The sequence below is a fragment of the Pinus tabuliformis genome, chromosome 7, assembly GCF_031772625.1.
Source record: "Pinus tabuliformis cultivar Carrire ecotype Pingquan chromosome 7, CPIR1, whole genome shotgun sequence".
Taxonomy (NCBI): domain Eukaryota; kingdom Viridiplantae; phylum Streptophyta; class Pinopsida; order Pinales; family Pinaceae; genus Pinus; species Pinus tabuliformis.
Genome location: NC_142293.1, coordinates 1374749568 through 1374769220, shown reverse-complemented (window position 1 = coordinate 1374769220; position 19653 = coordinate 1374749568).

Here is a 19653-nt window from a genome sequence, read left to right as displayed (position 1 = left end):
ACACATAAAAATAGTCTATAGTGCGAGAAACATTCTTACACAAATGATATTGTTGAGCGAAAATAATAGAATAGTCCACATAAAATTCACATATGAATATAGTTCTATAGAAATGGCTCGACCAAAAGCAAATTCTCCTCATTAAAAAATTCAATAGTAGTACATGAAAGATCCAAGAGAAAAAATCCCCTTCCCTTGAATATAATGACTTTGTTTATCAAAATTCCTCTTGATTATTGGTCCTCATATTCATACTAACTATTGGGATACCCCAGGACCTTTCAAATTCTTTATGTTATCTTTTTACAAATTTTCACATTACAATTTTGTCACTCAAGCCATGTCACAAAACTAATAATAAATAATACGAGGATACTGAATGAAAAATTGCATTGTCTTATTACTAGATTCCCTTCCCCTTTTCTTGTACATATGTTTCTTTGACTACTTTTGCCAGTGGTAGTTTGTATCTACTTAAATATGTTGTGCTTTTTCCTTTTTTACCTTATCCTCTTCATCCGCTGTTTGTGACTTCTGAGAATTTTCACACTAGCTCTCTAAAAGTGTAACAACCTTAGTCAAAATTCCATGTAATAAAGTTAATGAAGGAAAATAATAACCAAGTTCATGGGACATGTACTCCAAGTTGAATATTGGGCAAAACATCCTAGTGTGGGTGTTCATTTGGTTTATTATGGCTAAGGAAATTGGCAAAGGCAATGCTTTAGGCTCTGGAAGGAAAAGTGGCATTAACTGGCATTTTATTTATGAAAACAATGGAAATTAGAAGAAAAGGATGGTGAAAGGTCACAAGTTGCATGTGAGAAGGAAAAAGAAGGAAATAATGGAAAATTGAAGAAAATAGAGGCCTCATTAATAAAAATGCTTGTGAGGATTAGTTGGTACCTTTTTGTTAGTTCATTTTTGTAGCTCTGTCTCTATTTTCCCTCTCTCACACTCTTGGACACTTAGAATTTTCTTGGAGCACTCTAGAATTGGATCAAGAAAGAAAAGGAAGGATCAAGAAGGTAAATATCAAGCAAGGAAGAGTAGCATATAGCAGCTACAATGAGATTATTTGTAGGTATCAATTTGCATGTGTGATTTCCTTGCTAGTTTTGGCATGCATGGTACATGCATGTGTGTATTTGGTTCTCTTGCTGTCATTGGCATGGGTTATTCTAAGTGTGACAATGTTCTTTAGCCTTATCTTTCCATTTCTAGATAGCCATGGTGTGATGGGTTCTCTTGTATTTGGTTGAGCTAGATTGCCGGGTGGTTTCAAAACTGAGTGAAGTGGTCTCTGAAAGAAAGAACACAAGGTCTAGGAATCCCTGAACCAGGCTGGGATTGCGGTAAAGCTAGATTTTGTGTGCCTTTGTGGGCCTAGGATTCCTAGATCGGCAAATGGTGTGATATACGGTAACTAATAGAGGTGTGTGCCCTAGATCAGGCCTAGGAATCCTTGACCAGTGATAACGAGCTATACAGTAAATCCTAGAGGGTGGAGTCTTGATTAGGCCTAGGAATCCTCAACTGTTGTATGGAAAGATATATGGTAAAACATAGATACTAGGAGATAGGTAAATTCCTCACGGTGTAGGTGGATAAATCCTATGGAATCCATGCTTGTTAGGGCCTAGTGATCTTGTGGGGATTGTGGTAAAGCCTAAGGAAACCTAGTTTAGTTTGGTTTGGTTTTGAGTCCCACAGTCATGCTTGGAATATGACACATGGGTGATTGGATGAAAGAAAGATTTGGTTCAACCAATCTATGGTCGGGTGGTTCGTGGAGTTCCCATACCTAGTTAGATTTTTCATTCATTGATAAGAGCTCTTTCTCTTTGGTATTTCATGTGTAAATGTATTGGCTTATATGTGGATTTTATGGCCATTATATCCTTGTTATTTCTGTTGGTTATATGCTGGATATGAGCATGTTTTATGACATACTTGATGTGTGGCTCTCACCATGTTTTGATTAAAAAATGAATGTATAATGTATATATGTCCTAGTTGATGATAATGAAGCTATAGTGATAAGGCAACAATGCTTCTCTACAAATATCAGATAAGTATGAAACCCCTATGCTCAGATATATTGTTATGACCTATAAAATGCATATTTGTGACACATTTGTGAAAATTCTTGTCATGGTTAGTAGGGGTCCAATTAGGTCATTAACCAAGTTTTTGCACTAGTACCTTTATTTTAATGTCATTTACCATTTCTGGAAGTTTCATGAAGTTATGGGCAGTGGCCTGAGTCCTGGCCTTGAAAAAGTGACACAACTTCCAGGGTCACTGGCTCAAAACTAGCTGAAAAAGTCCACAGTTGCTGGTATGCCCTTGCTATGGGAGTGACTAGAAGGCCCTAGTCACATGCATGGATTGTCATGGAAGTGATTGGGGGTCTAGATCGGTGAAATGTCAAGTTGCCTCAGGGGTTGATCACCTGGAAGAGTTGGTTGGCTACTGAAAGTTTTGTAGCATGTGTGGAAGGTCAGATTGTGTTGGTTTTGTCAGTTCCACTTCCTTAACTGTACATGGGAAGTTGAATCACATCATAGTAGCCTCTTGTCACATGTGTACCCTAAAATACAGGCTAACTTGGGTAAATGTGGGAGGAGTGTTTAAAAAAAAATTAAAGACAATGTTTTATTAAGACTGTGATTGCTCAAATATCAGCCATTATGTAACCACCTCCTCCCACATTTACCCAATTTCACCAGCCTACCTAGGTAAACATGAGAAAAATAGTTACTATGACATGAACCAACCGCCAAGCTCCAGTTATCGAAGTGGGGCTGACAAACTAACAACTCACAACATATCTCAGGGTTACAAGACACCCAGGGGCCGAAGGACCACCCCAAGTGACCAAAACCTGAGTTAGGGCTCTTTTTCAATGCCCTAAGCCCACAAACACATGCATGAAAAGGCCAAGGTTCAGTTATAGGCCTCCAATTGTATGCACAACACTGCCTCCATGTAGTTATATCCCAAAATCTCTAGTTCAAAGGGTGCAGTCTCGAGACCTGAGCCACTTTTCTAGGCCAGCCTCCAAAACATTACCCAGAATTGTCTGTAACTTTTCAGAATGATAAATGACATAATGGAAAATATTTTCATACAAAAGTTGAACAAGAATTTCCCTAGGACATGCCTAGTCCATAATAAACATTTCGTCAAACACATAGAAAACATAGAAGCTATAAGTCATGAATGCATATCTGATCATAATTATCTGAGATTCATATGAGAATCACCAAGAAGGCTCTTTACCCTCTCCACATAACTGCAAAAACACTTATTAGTCCATATATCATCAACTAATCAATAGCTAAACAACTCATGACAAGATCCATAGATAATACACATCATATAACCAACATATAATAAGAAAATAACTAGCATAGGAACCATGGAAAATCAACCATAATATCACCAACATAATCACCACAAAAGCTCATAGATCATAATAGGAAAATGTCTCATATTAACATATGAAAATGATAACCAAGTCAGGGACTTCCATGTACCACCCGACCATAGATTGGGCCTAACCAAATCTCTCTTTCAACCAATCACCCCCGCACCATATTCCAAGCATGAATGTGGGATATCATGGAATGAACGAAGACAAAACCAAACTAGGGCTTCCAAAGGCCAAACCACCTCAACTCTCAACCACAGTGATTCCACCTCTATGGTCAGACATCACTAACACCAACCAGATTGATCTTTACCCAAGCTATCTAGGGTTCCAGGAACTAGTAACTCAACCCACAACCTTCTAGGGCTCCAAAGCATTTGTCCAACTCAGTTCCAGGGACTAGTAAATCAACCCACCAAGGGCTCCAGATCGTTTGTACCAACCTAGGCTCCAGGACTAGTAACTCAAACCAAGCTATTCTAGGGCTTCTAGAGCATTTGTTCCAACCTATAGCCATAAGGAACCTGAGCACCAATCATAAAAACAATAAGTGGAAAAACCCACAACACCATGGTAATCCAGGAAATGATAAGGCAAGGCTAAAACCACTATCGATGCAGGAAAATATCCATGCCAATGACAACAAATAACCAAAAAAATCACATGCATATACCATGCATCCAAAAATCAGCAAGGAAATCACACATGCAACCTATTACCTACAAAGAAATCCAACTATAGTCATTGATCCAACTGTTCCCTTGTGCTTTCCTGCTTTCTCCAAATCCAATGTATGCTAAAGTGCTCCAAGAATACTCTAAGTGTGCAATAGTATGAGAGAATGAGACAATGAAAGAGAGCTCCACCAAAACTTTAAAAAAGATTAACCAACAAAAAACTGTGAACTAATCCTTAGAAGCCTTTTCATTGTTAAGGCCTCTATTTTATTTATTTTCCTTCAATTTCCCTCTCATGCAAATCTATGTCTCTTCACCTTTCTTTTCTCCTATTTTCCTTTATTTCATAAACAAAATGCCAGTTAATGTCACTTTGCCTTTGTAGGAATTTACAGGGTAAGTTCCTCAGAAAGAACACCAAAAGGACACCGCTCACAACCAGATCTCAAATCAATACACCAGTATTTTTGACGTGGTTAAAACCCTCAAAGAGGGAAATAGTCCACGGCCTGAGCCAACGTGGCCACTTCAGGCAATTTATTAATCAAAGAATGAAAATTTACATAAGCTTTCTCTCATAGACGGATTACCCGAACAATGACCCTCCATGCGCTTTAAATAGAACTCATGGACCAATCAGGTGTCAAGCCACGGATCAAGTGTCGGTAATACCGAAGAGAGAGTGAACCGTCGGATCACTACATATCGTGACCGTCGGATTGTAAGTTACAAAATGTACAACGGTAAAGAAACACACTTTACCTAACTCTATACCTAACTCTATACTAGACCAAGTTGAACTTAACTATTTCCTATGTGTCGGAATATCCTAACATCCCCCCTTAAGAACAACTTGGGATAGGATTGAAGGATTTACAAATATGACACAATAGGAGAAGGAAGGAGGCACTAGAGCCTATCCCCCCTTAGTGACAACTTCCTGAACTCCAAGCATATATCGAAGTTTAGTGAACTTCGCCTCTGTGAGAGCCTTTGTGAAAATGTTTGCAACCTGATCATCTGTTGAACAATATTGCACTTCAAGAACATGGTCATGAATGAGCTTTCTGATGAAGTGCATGTGTAGTTCAATGTGTTTGCTGCGCTGATGCTGGACTGGATCTTTGCATAGCTGAATGGCACTTTGATTATCACACCAAAGTGTGGTTGGATGCTGCTGCTCAAAGCCAAACTCTGATAGGATCTGACGAAGCCACAAGGCTTCCTTACTAGCTTCCACGGCACCACGATACTCTGCTTCTACTGACGAAAGAGAAATTGCAGCCTGTTTCTTACAAGCCCATGTAATAGGTCCTGAACCAAGAGTGAAGACATAACTGGCAGTAGACTTCCGATCATCATGGTCACCAGCCCAATCAGAATCAGTGAAACCAACTAATAGAGGAGCTGCTTTGGCACTGTAATGAATCCCAAACTGTACTGTACCTCGAACATAACGAAGTATTCTTTTAGCTGCTTTCCAATGACTTTCACGGGGGTTTTGCATAAAACGAGCAACAAGGCCAACAACAAAGGAAAGGTCAGGACGAGTATGGGTTAAATACAAGAGTTTTCCTACAAGTTGACGGTATAAGGTAGCATCAACTTCAGGAGAAGTACAAGAGACTGAAAGTTTGACTCCAGACGGAAAGGGAGAAGGGGCTGGCTTATAGTCTTCCATGTGAAAATGACGAAGAATATCACAAGCATACTTGGACTGGGAAAGGGAAATACCCTCCTTGGATTGCAAGACTCGAAGACCGAGAAAATAGTGTAAGTGTCCTAAGTCTGTCATTTCAAATTTCTTTTTAAGGCTGGACTTCACATGGTTTATAAGGTTGGGATCACTACCAGTAAGAATAAGATCATCAACATAAAGAACAAGGATGATAAGAGAGTTGCTCACTTTCTTGGTGTAGACAGTATTGTCAAATAACACCTAGAAAAGCCAGATTCTAAAAGAAAGCTATCCATTTTGGCATACCAAGCCCGAGGAGCTTGCTTGAGACCATAAAGAGATTTCTTAAGTCGACATACAAGGCTGGAGTCTGTTTGGATGAAGCCAATGGGTTGTTCCATATAGATTTCTTCATGCAAGTCCCCATGCAAGAAGGCAGATTTAACATCCATCTGATGGACTTCCCATTTTAAAGAGGCAACAAGGGAAAGAACAAGGCGGATAGAGTTCATTTTGGCAACAGGGGAGAAGGTTTCAGTGTAGTCAATGCCTTCAACTTGTGAAAATCCCTTAGCAACAAGACGAGCTTTATGTTTATCAACTTTCCCATCTGGTCCATACTTGGTTCTGTAAACCCATTTACATCTAACAAGTTTGCATCTCTTTGGTAGAGGAACAAGATCCCATGTATCATTTGCCAACAATGAATGATATTCTTCATTCATAGCTGCTTCCCAATGTGGATGGCCTAAAGCTTCTGCAAAAGTGTCAGGATCATGATTTACTGGAGCTTGAGCCAGTAAAGAAGAGGCTCTTTCAAACTGAGAACGTGTACGTCGCTGATCTGTAGGATCACCGACAAGATCGCCTGCTGCATCCCGAGTAGCACGAACCCATCTTGGAAGTTGAGGATCCTGAGAAGGTGGGGGAGGATTGTCATCCTCACTTTCATCATCTGAAGAAGAAATGTTTTCAAATGTAGAAGAGATAGGAAGAGGTGGCACATCCGCCGGACTAGGCTCGCAAGCCGATTTATTTTCATCAAATTTTACATCTATTCTAATGATAACATTTTTGGACTTAAATGGAATAAGTCTATAACCTTTTACATCTTCAGAATATCAAACAAAAGTACATTTCTCACTCTTAGGTTCTAAAGCTTTATGCTTTTCATCTGGAATATGGGCCCATGCTTCACTTCCAAAAACACGAAAGTGACTTACATCTGGTTTAATGGAACTCCAAGCTTCTTCTGGAGTGATATTCTTTAGAACCTTAGTAGGAGTGCGATTTATTATATAATTTGCACAATTAATTGCTTCGGCCCAAAAACTAAGACTGAGTCCTTTAGATTGCAGCATACAATTAACCATTTCCTTTAAGGTGCGATTTTTCCTTTCAGCTACACCATTTTGTTGTGGAGTGTATGGAACAGTATGTTGCATTTGAATTCCATTTTTGGTGCAAAAGTTGATGAATGTGTTTTTAACATATTCTCCACCATTATCAGTTCTTAGCTTAAGAATTTGATGTCCAGATTGTTTTTCAACAAAGGCTTTGAAGGCCAAAAAAGTGTTAAATACTTCGCTCTTGAGTTTTAAGAAGTATACACAAGTGCGTCTGGAGAAATCATCAATGAAAGTTAAGAAATACGTGCAGCCAGAGAATGAAGCAACAGGAAGTGGACCACATAAATCACTATGCACAAGCTGTAAAGGGGCTGAGGCGTGCTAAGAGGCACGTTTTTCAAAACTGTCCCTATGATGTTTTCCGAGTACACATCTGAAACAAACACCATCTCTGCAAGATACCATAGGAAGACCTGTCACCATATTTTCTTTACATAGATGCCGAAGGGAGCGATAGTTTAAGTGACCAAATCGCTCATGCCAAAGTTTGCTCACTTCATCATTATGAGCAACAAATACTGAGGGAAGATTTGATGACCCAAAGTTGTGAAACTTATACAACCTTGTGGAATCATCAGCAATATTAGTAGCTAGAATCTGTTTAGGATCTCTTAGATCCTTGATTACAACATCATGAGGTGAAAATTCAACAATTTTACCTTCACCTGAATGAGTTATCTGATATACAGATAGAAGGTTGCAGGATAAGGTTGGAACACATAATACATCATTAAACTGACCATTGTCTAGATGAACAGTTCCAGTCCCTACAACATTAAGAGATCTATCATCACCAACATATATATTTTTGGTGTTACAATCATTTAAAGAAGAAAACATGGCTTTGTTTTTGGCCATGTGATAAGAGGCTCCAGAATCAATGAGCCACTCATGAGAATGAGAAGAAGAAGATACATTTAATGCATAACCAGACTGAGATGATTGACAACGACATGCAGAAAGTGCCATTCCTGAAGATGAAGTTGAAGTTGAAGTTGAAGAATGCTCCACATGGATGTTATGTTTCTTCATTGCGGCTTCCAAGGCTTCCATCTTCTTAAAGCATTTAGATTCTAAGTGGCCGTCTCGATTACAAAAGTTACAATGTCTATCAGTCTTCTTCCATTTGTTTTTATTAGTCTTATCATTTTGCTGAAATGATCTTTCATTTTGAGGGTGAGTTTGCTTAGGACCCTTGTTTGGTTTAGGACCATTCTTTTTAGGATATGAATTCTTAGGATTCTTTGAATTTGGTTGCTACTGGGCGGCTAACGCTTTCTTGGAAGAGTTTCCAAGATTAAGAAGACCAAGGTGTAAGAGTTTTTCTTGTTCTCTTATTAAAGAATCACAAAAAGAGTCAAAGGAAGGGGCCTTGTAGTCTTTTCCTTGACAAATGAAAGCTTCCCTTGTAGAATGGAAGGTGGAAACAAATACAGAGTAGGCTGGTCCCAACTTAGTAAGGATGGAATAAATAAGGTTACTATCTTCTTTCTTAACCTTAACACCTTCCAAGAGATATCTAAGGGTCTTGAATTTGGACAAGAAATCTTCAATGCAAGAAAAATTATTAGGATCCAATGTAAGCAACTCATTTTCAAGTTGATGGGCTCTAATTTCATTTTTAATCCCAAAAACTTTAGTGATTTGTTCCAATGCTTCATGAGGAGTATCAAGTTCTGCAATATGGAATCTAAGATCAGGAGAAATAGACATCCCTATCAAACCACGTGCTTGATCTTGTCTATTTTCCCATTTTGCAGCCTTGTCTTCATCTTTTGGTTTCTTCTCTTGGCCTGTGGCTATTCTGTAGAGACCTTTACTTCTAAGTAAATCTTCCATGTAGGATATCCATTGGAAGTAGTTAGTGCTGTCAAGAATGACTTGGCATGGACTTTCCATTTTAAAAAAAAAACTGAAGCTGAAGATGCTAAAAGTAAATGTTCCAATGGATAGATCTCGAAAAATTAGGCTGTTTTAAAAAAAACGGCTTTGAAAAAGGCTTCCGGATGAAGAAGTTATGGCTTTTTGAAAAAAATTTGTTGAAGTTGCCGGCAAAGTGCGCGAATGAAAAAAAACGCCCCCACAAAATGGAGATTTGAACCCAAAACCTCTACTCTCTTAAAATAGCTTTGAACCAATTGAGCTATACAAAAAATTTGAGAGAGAGAGAGAGAGAGAGAGAGAGAGAGAGGGCCTTGGGTTGCGTGCTTGCCTTCAGAAAGCTCTTTTTTCCTACAAAACAAAAACAAAAAACCCAACACGAATATGCAAAGAAAAACGAACCTTATGGCTCGAAGTTAGCTTTAGCCGGAAACTAAATATTTTTCTCAATGTTTCTGATTTTCCAAGATCACACTAAGGTGCAGGGAAAAGAGCATATGCATGAGAAAAAAAAAACTTCCTTTCTGTTTCTGATTTGCCCAGATCGCACAGAGTCGCAGGGCAAAGAGCATACGCAGAAATGAAAGGTATAGATCTGGTAATTAAAAAAAGCTAAATAAACAGAAACCGAAATAACCAGAGAGAAAATAACAGTAAACTGCAGATAAACACTGTATACCTCCAGATCTTAAAAATGACGCAGATAGGGCTACCGGAAACCTTTTCACGTGAAACGAAAGGGGTTCCTCACTGGAATAGATGCTCCGAACACAACAGAGCAGTCCTCTCGGCCCGAAAGCAGTCAGAAACAGTAGATCTAGGAAACGACAGCCGCATGCAGTTCTATCGGCTTCAGATTTGGATCACCAACGGATGCGGCCCTCAAATAGCTCTGATACCATGTAGGAATTTACAGGGTAAGTTCCTCAGAAAGAACACCAAAAGGACACCGCTCACAACCAGATCTCAAATCAATACACCAGTATTTTTGACGTGGTTAAAACCCTCAAAGAGGGAAACAGTCCACGGCCTGAGCCAACGTGGCCACTTCAGGCAATTTATTAATCAAAGAATGAAAATTTACATAAGCTTTCTCTCATAGACGGATTACCCGAACAATGACCCTCCATGCGCTTTAAATAGAACTCATGGACCAATCGGGTGTCAAGCCACGGATCAAGTGTCGGTAATACCGAGGAGAGAGTGAACCGTCGGATCACTACATATCGTGATCGTCGGATTGTAAGTTACAAAATGTACAACGGTAAAGAAACACACTTTACCTAACTCTATACCTAACTCTATACTAGACCAAGTTGAACTTAACTATTTCCTATGTGTTGGAATATCCTAACAGCCTTTGCTAATTTCCGTAGCCATTAATTAATCAAAAGTGATACCCATCGCTATGGTTTTCCTAACATTCAACTTGGAATACATGTCACATGAATTTGGTTATATTTTATTTACATGGAAAATAATCAAGGGGATGTTACAAACCCCTCCTCCTTGGGGAAACACCATCCTTGGTATTCTATGACACCTACAACCAAAAAAAACGCTGAAAACACAACATACTACCCGTGGAGCTTTATAAAAAAGCTCGATGCAGTATATATAATGAAAACTACTACAAACTATGACCAACATAATAAATATGAAAATCATACCGCTTATTAGAGCTTTATAACACAGCTCATTGCAATACCTGCAACAACATTCATATATACATATACATATGCCAAAAACTCATTTGCTTGAACCAACAAATAATGAAGGATATAAATCTTGCATCTAATCAACCATCTACCATGTAGCTTCATTGGGCCCAAAGTGCTTCCACTACACTTTAACCTACTCGATTGCCTTGTTCTGGAGCATGAGTTGTTTCTGCTACAATATGAATTGTGGTTCTAGTTGGAATTCTCCCTCTAGTTCCACCTGCAATATAGACTAGTCAATCACATGATAAACATCCTGGATATATTTCTTAAGCAATGAAACATGGAAAACATCATGGAATTTCACTTTCGGAGGCAGTGCAAGTTGGTAGGCCACTAGTCCAATCCTCTCAAGGATTTCAAAAGGCTCGTAATGCTGAGGTGCTAGCTTGGCACATGAACCAATCCTTAAGGAGCTCCTCTTGAGCTTGATGTGCAAGTACACATGTTCCCCAACCTAAAACTTCTTAAATACCATGTGCTTATCTACATAACTCTTTTGCCTGTCCTATGATACCTTCAAATTCCTCTTTATAACCTACATTTCCTGTTCTATCTCTACCAGCATATCTAGTCCAATCAAGACCCTGTTCATTGGATCACTCTAGCTGATACTCCAGTATTACAAATCCTCCCATAAAGTGCCTCAAACAGACTCATGTTCAAGGACTTCTGATACCTATTATTATATGCAAACTCTACCAATGGAAGATACTCTTCCCACTTCCTCTGTTGACACATAATATACATCCTCAACATGTTCTCAAGAATCCTGTTAACCCTGTCTATATGTCTATCTATTTGCATATGATAAGCTATACTGAAATCCAACTCTATCCCCAAACTTGCAAACAAATGCTTCCAAAACTTGGAAGTGAACCTGGTATCTCTGTCTGATACAATATTCTTAGGAACACCATGCAATCTCAATATCTCCCTGATGAAAATTTGAGCTACCTCGATAAACATAGTTACTGATCAAACGATAAAATGAACTGGTACTCGTTTTTTTGAGGTAGCAAAAAATCACCCGATTTTGAAAAGTGGTGATGCCAGAATACACTTTTTCTTTTAGCATGTTTTTGGCACCTTAAATTTTCTTATGTATTAAGTATGAATATTTTTTTTTCCGATATTAGTGATTTGCATGCTGATTTTGAAAAGCGTTGATGCAACATCAACACATTTTTTTAAATGTTAATGATTTTCATGCTGATTTTGAAAAGTGTTGATGCAACATCAACACATTTTTTTAGAGGGCTTATTTTTGACACTTTAAATTTTTTTATGTATCAAGTGTGATTTTTTTTTTGTTAGTGATTTTCATCTTGATTTTGAAAAGTGCTGATGAGCATCAACCCTTTTTGTTTAGAGAACTTAGTTTTTACACTTTAAATTTTCTAATGACTTAAGTGTGGATATTTTTTTTTAAATGCTGGTGATTTTCATGTTAGTAATAAAATATAAAAATAAAAATAATAAAACATGACAAAAAAAATCAAATACAAAAAAATATATAAAAAAGAAAAAAGAAAAAAAACAAAAAAACCTATAAAATTGTAAAAAAAAACCAAAATTAACTCATAAAAATAAAAAAATTGAATAAAAAATTAAAACAACAAAAAAAACATAAAAAAATAAATTAAAAAATGAATAAATATATAAACAAATTAAACTAAAAAAGAAAATCTAAAAACATTTTTTTAAGTTTAAAAAACAAATAAAAATTAAAAATCTCATTAGAAAAAAAATTAAAATTATTACCAAAAAAATTTAAAATAAAAAAAATAAAGAAAAAAATTCAATTAAAATAAAAAAATAAAAAATATTAAATTAAATAATTTCAATAAACAAAAAAAATAAAAAATTAAGAATTATTTTTTGAAATTAAAGTGATAAAAATAAAGATATAACATAAAATAGAATTAAAATAAAATAACAAAAATTAAAAAATTAAATTATGAAAAAAAATTAAGAAATAACATAAAAAAATTCAAAACAATTAAAAAAGAAAAAAAATTAATAAAATTTAAAAACAAAATTAAAAACATTAACAAAAATAAAAAATTTAAAATTAAAATTAAAAAAAAAACCATTAAAAACAATTATTAAAAAAAATAATTAAAAAAAAACAATTGAAAAAAATTGACCCCTCCCCCCTCCTCCCCGCCACTCCAACCCCCCTTGTAAGGACCTGCGGTCCCTGCGACAGGCAGGGCGACTCCACCGTGTGAAGGACTTGTGCGAAATGCGAAGTAAATGAACCTTGGACGAGTTTATAAGGTGTTGGGCGAGTTGAGGGGGCGGTCCCATGAGTTGGGCGGGCCGACCCTCCTCCTGGGCGAGACAACACATTGTAAACGAGTCGCTTTGGGCGTTGGGCGTAGATCGGCCGAGTGACATAACCAGCCACCCGCCCATATATATTGGCATGTGTTTGTGGAGGCAAAGGCATCATTCGATCTTCATGAGTTCGATCAAAGGAGTTCTGTAGTGCGTGGATGAGCTCGCACTTTGGGCGGAACTCGGGTGAAAGACTCGTGTAGAAAACTTGGGCGAGGTCGTCGGGTAGGACTCGGGCAAGGTCGTTTAGGCAAAACTCGGGCGAGGTCGTTCAGGCAGAACTCGGGTGAGGTCGTCAGGCAGGAAACTCGGGCGAGGTCGTTCGGGTGAGCCGGGTGAGGTAGTTGGGCGACCCGGGTGAAGTCGTTCAAGCGAGCCGGGTGAGGTCATTGGGTGACCCGGGAGAAGTCATTCGAGCGAGCTTGGTGAAGTGGTGTGGCGACTCGGGTGAGGTCGTTCGGGCGAACCAAGTGAGGTTGTTTGGGCGATCTGGGTGAAGTCGTGTGGTGACCCGGGTGAGGTTGTTCGTGCGAATTGGGCAAAGTCATGTGGCGACTCGGGTGAAGTCGTGTGGTGACTTGGGTGAACGAGTTTGGGTGAATGGGTGGACGTGCGGACGGTCGGGCAGGCAGGACTGCGTGTGGTCCACCGAAAGGAGGTCGGGTAGGATAGCACGATTTGGATGTTTGCTGACCAAACGAAGAGCAAGTCGGGTGAAGATGTGCGACGAGGTGAACGAAGGGTTGGTGAGTCATGCAGCAACCATGCAGAGGCACCGACGAGCGGGGCAACCGAGTTTGCCAAAGTTGGAAATCTGGCTAAGTGTAAATTTGGGGTTTCCCAAGATTTAACTTGTACTTATAAAGGAAGATTATATATATTGATTCGGGCAGACTCATATTATAGGGAGTTGCCCCTCCCTTTATACTGTTGCGCATTTCTCTTGTATAATGCTATTTATGTGAATGTTATGGGCTTTCACTCTATAAAGGACAAAGATAATACTTGGTAATGAAAAATAAAATAAGTATGGAATGTTAGGCGTAGTCTACAATTGTAAGTATTGGTGAAAAGAAAACGGTTGGTAGTGCTGCACCTCGCTATGGTGCGGTTGGAAGAGTACCGCCAGTGTAGGGGCATGACAGGTGGTATCAGAGCTGGTGAAGTGCAAAGGGGATTTGCCAAAGAAGCTGATCCCACTGTCACTTCGTGACAGGTGGTATCAGAGCTGATGATCAGGAAGCTGATCGGGTTGACGATGAAGTGCTGATCCCACTACACTATCGTGACAGTTGGTATCAGAGCTAATGATCGGGAAGTTGATCGGGTTGACGATGAAGTGTTGATCCCACTACACTATCGTGATAGGTGGTATTAGAGCTGGTCCAAGTTTTGCAGGAAACTTGGTGAACTAAATCAAGGTGCTGATTCTACGAAGACCAAAGACTTGAAAGGGAGTTCAAGTTTTGCAGGTGACAGGTGGACTATCAGGGTGATTCAGGTGAATGGTGAAACAGGTTTAGCAGAGGTGAAGCTTAGTGCTTGGACCAAGCTGAACGACAAGACATGGCAGGTTTGGAAGAATGTGAAGGAAAGCTCTTGCTTACCTTATACAGGTTGAAGCGGTTGAAAGAAGAGAATCCCCGGATTCGAAAGGAACTTGAAGTCTTGGAAAAGAATGTTGAAGATGAACTTCTTCAACTTGGTTGGACAATGAAGCAGGATGAATTTGCAGATTGTGCTAACAAGGAAAAGGAAGTCGTGATGATTGAGGATGTTACAGATGTGACAACGATGGAAGATGAACTTGAGATTGATTAAGTTGGACTAGGATCATGCAGTTTACAGACATGGGTGAATGAGGATACTCACATGGAAGAGCCTCATGATGATGATGATGATGTAAGTGCTATTGATATTTGTGTTTCATTTGAGCATTTGGTAGGTGGACCGTATACAGGGAAGGGTAAAATTAGTTTGCCAATGTAGGGGAGCATCTTACCATGGATGTCTATGATGAGACCTTGTATAGAGAAGCAAGGATTGTTGACTGTTGCAGGACTTGTTGGGGTTGTTTGTGACCTTATTGTTGTGTGTGGAGCATGATTGTTCAGAGGTCTTTGTTTCAGCTGGATGTATACCCCAGGAAGTTTGTACACCCCTCCACGCGGGGGGCTGATCCCCCCCGACTGGGGGGTATGGGGGCCAGCGGTCCCCCGACGGGGGCTCGGGGGCAGCGCCCCAGAAGCTAAAAATAGATGTAAAATTGCCTTGTAAAAGTATAGTAATTTCTAGTCAATCTGGGCCGTTCATTAGGCGGATGATCTGACGGTAGAACTTATGTTTAGCTTAGGGTTTTTTGCCCTAGAAGGCAACCCCTCTCTTTGTATGAGGGCATTGTATTTTAGGCTGAGATATATATGTGTATTCTGTGAGCGAGAAATAGAGAGGTGAGACTGTGAGAGAAAACAGAGGATATTACAGCAGATTTGCTGTAGGTTGTGTCTCTTCATTTTTGCTGGATAATAGAAAGGAAGGACTGGCTGTTCGGGGTGGACGTAGCCCAAACTGGGTGAACCACGTATATCTGTGTCTCTCTTGTTTTATGCATTTTCTGTGTTTATATTTATGCAATATTTTATGTGTTCCATTGCTCCGTAATATATAATTTTATAACAACTGGTATCAGAGCCGAAGGTCTATTTGGCTGATAAACTTGCAGGAAAGAAGGATTCCTTGTTCGAGTGGGAGCAATGGTGGAAGATGGTAAGTTTAGGGTCGAGAAATTTAACAGCCAAAACTTCTCGCTATGGAAGATGGATATGGAAGATTATCTGTATCAGAAAGATCTATATCTACCATTGAGCGAAAAAACAAAGAAGCCGACGGCTATGACAGATGAAGAATGGAACCTTCTCGATAGAAAGGCACTCGGAACAATATAGTTGTGCCTCACTGCGTCAGTTGTCTTCAACATTTTGAAGGAAACAACGACAAAGGGTTTGATTTAGGCATTGTCGAAACTATATGAAAAACCCTCGGCCTCAAACAAGGTATTTCTTATGAAACGATTATTTAATATGAAGATGTCGAAAGGTGGATCTGTTGCAGATCATTTAAATGATTTTAATACAGTTACAAGTCAGTTAAGTTCTGTAGGGAAAACTTTGAAGATGAAGTTAGAGCTCTGTTATTTTTCTTCTCATTGCCAGAAAGTTGGAATGGTTTAGTAATGGCCATTAGTAACTCTGTCTCTGGATCTAGTACTTTAAAGTTTGATGATGTTGTCGGTGCTATCCTTAGCGAGGAAATGCGATGGAAAATCTCCTGTGAGACATCGGGTAATGCTTTGAGTGCAGAGTCTAGGGGAAGAAAAATGGAAAGAGGAAAGAGCTTAGGATATCGCAGTAAATCAAGGAAAGGCAGATCCAAGTCCAAATCAGGGATAGTGTGATGGAAATGCGGAAAGAAAGGACACCTAAAGAAAGACTGTAGATCTCGTAAGAGAAAAGAAGGAGATGCACAACAAGAAAACAATCATGAAGCAAATGTGACAGGTGAGGTGTTACAAGATGCTTTGATTCTTTCTTTCGAAAATATCACTGATTCCTGGGTGGTAGATTCAGGGGCCTTATTCCATGCCACACCTGATAAGAAATACTTTCATGACTATGTTCAAGGAGATTTTGGACAAGTTTGTTTGGGTGATGATAAACCCTGTAAAATTGTTGGAATGGGTAAGGTTCTTGTAAAACATTAGAATGGAAACCAATGGCTACTAAAGGACGTAAGGCATGTTCCAGATCTGAAGAAAAATCTGATTTCAACAAGGCAGTTAGGCAGTGAAGGTTGTGTGACAACTTTCACAGATAAAGCTTGGAAGGTCACCAAAGGAGCCCTTGTAATAGAAAAAGGCGAAAAGGTTGGTACATTGTATTTATGCAATGGTATTTCTAACTTTGTTAATGCTTTAACTTCCAAAGGAGCAGATGCAGCATTATGGCATCATAGGCTCGGACACATGAATGAAAAGGGGATGAAGATTCTTCACTCAAGGAATTTGTTGCCGGGTTTGAAGAATGTTGATTTGGACTTCTGTGAGAATTGCATTTATGGAAAACAGAAGAGAGTCAGATTTCTCAAAGTTGGGAAAGAAAAGAAGGGCAAAAAATTAGAGCTTGTGCATACAGATGTATGGGGACCTGCTCAGGTATCATCTCTCGGTGGCTCTCGTTATTATGTTACTTTCATTGATGATGCAACTAGAAAGACTTGGATTTATTGTATTAAGAATAAATCTGATGTATTTGATACTTTCAAGAAATGGAAAGCTTTGGTTGAGATTGAGACATGAAAGAAATTGAAGTGTCTCAGATCAGACAATGGAGGTGAATATTGCAGCAAAGAGTTTGATAGGTACTATTTAGAGCATGGAATTTGCAGAGAGAAGACAGTTCCAAGAACACCACAAGAAAATGGTGTGTCAGAAAGGATGAATAGAACAATCATGGAGTGTGCAAGGTGCATGAGATTGCATGCAGGATTTCCTTTACAGTTTTGGGTAGATGCTGTAGATACTGTTGTTTATCTAATAAACAGAGGGCCTTTAAGTTCCTTGGATGGTGGTGTTCCAGAGGAAGCATGGACAGGTAAAAAGGTAAACTACTCCTTTTTAAAGATTTTTGGTTGTAAGGCCTTTGTCCATATTGATAAAGAAAATAGAACAAAGCTTGAGGCAAAGTCAAAGAAATGTACCTTTATTGGATATGGTGTTAATGATTTTGGTTATTGCTTATATGATTACGAAAATCACAAAATCATTAGGAGCAGAGATGTAATATTCAATGAAAAGGTCTTGTATAAGAATCAATTGTAGGAAAAGGAAGAGGAAAAAGAAAACAAGGAATACGCAGTTCTTGATGAAATCACTGAAAAAGTAAAGGTGCCTGAAAATAATAATAATCAACAACCACAACAACAACAACCACCACAACAGCAACAGGCACCCCAAACACCTGAAAGTGGTGTTAGAAGATCTACCAGGATAAGTAGACCCCCTGAATGATACTCTCCTTCATTATATTATTTATTGTTGACTGATTCTGGTGAACCCGAATGTTATGAAGAAGCAATGTAGGTTGAAAGTAGGAAGAAGTGGGAGCTAGCCATGGAAGAAGAGATGGACTCCTTAATGCATAACCAGACTTGGGACTTAGTCAGGTTGCCTGCAAGTAAAACTACATTGCAGAATAAATGGGTTTACAGGCTGAAGGAAGAAGATGGAGGAAAACAGAGGTACAAAGCTAGACTTGTGGTGAAGGGGTTTGCACAGAAGAAAGGTATTGATTTTGATGAAATATTTTCTCCTGTTGTTAAAATGACTTCAATCAGAACTATTCTAAGTCTAGTAGCAGCTGAAGATTTGCATCTTGAGCAGTTATATGTAAAGACAACCTTTCTCCATGGGGATTTGGAGGAAGAGATATATATGCAGCAGCCACAAGGATATGAGGTAAAAGGGAAGGAGAAACTAGTGTGTAGGTTGAAGAAGAGCTTGTATGGCTTAAAACAGGCTCCAAGGCAGTGGTATCTAAAATTTGACAAGTTTATGTTTGAACAAGGTTATACTAGATGTCACTCTGATCATTGTGTTTATCTGAAAAAGCAAAATGACGACAGCTATATTATATTGTTATTGTATGTAGATGACATGCTTGTCGCAGGGTCTAACATGCAGGAAATAAATGTTCTCAAAAGAAAATTGGCAAATTCATTTGCAATGAAGGATTTGGGAGCTGCAAAACAAATCCTTGGTATGAGAATAACCAGAGAAAGGAAAAATCATAAATTAACATTGTCTCAGAATGAGTACATACAAAACGTGTTGACAAGATTTAATATGCACAATGCAAAACCAATTAGTACACCTTTTGCTAGCCATTTCAAACTTAGTAAGGAAATGTGCCCAAAGACCCAAGAAGACATGGATTATATGTCTAAAGTTCCATATGCATCAGCAGTTGGAAGCTTAATGTATGCAATGGTCTGCACAAGGCCTGATATTGCACATGCAGTGGGAGTTGTAAGCAGGTACATGAACAATCCAGGAAAGGAACATTGGATGACAGTGAAATGGATTCTCAGATATTTGAAAGGTACCACAAATCAAGCATTATGCTTTGGTGGTTCAAACATTTCTCTACAGGGATATGTTGATGCAGATATGGTAGGTGACAGAGATAACAGGAGGAGCACTACAGGATATGTATTTACTGTTGGTGGAACAGCTGTCAGTTGGGTTTCAAAAATCCAAAGTGTTTTTGCACTTTCAACAACAGAAGCTGAGTATGTTGCTGCTACAGAGGCTAGTAAAGAAATGATTTGGTTACAAAGGTTTATGGGTGAATTGGGTAAGGAGCATGATATGGGCACGTTATACAGTGATAGCCAAAGTTCCATTCATCTTGTAAAGAACTCAAAATTTCATTCCAGGACTAAACACATACAG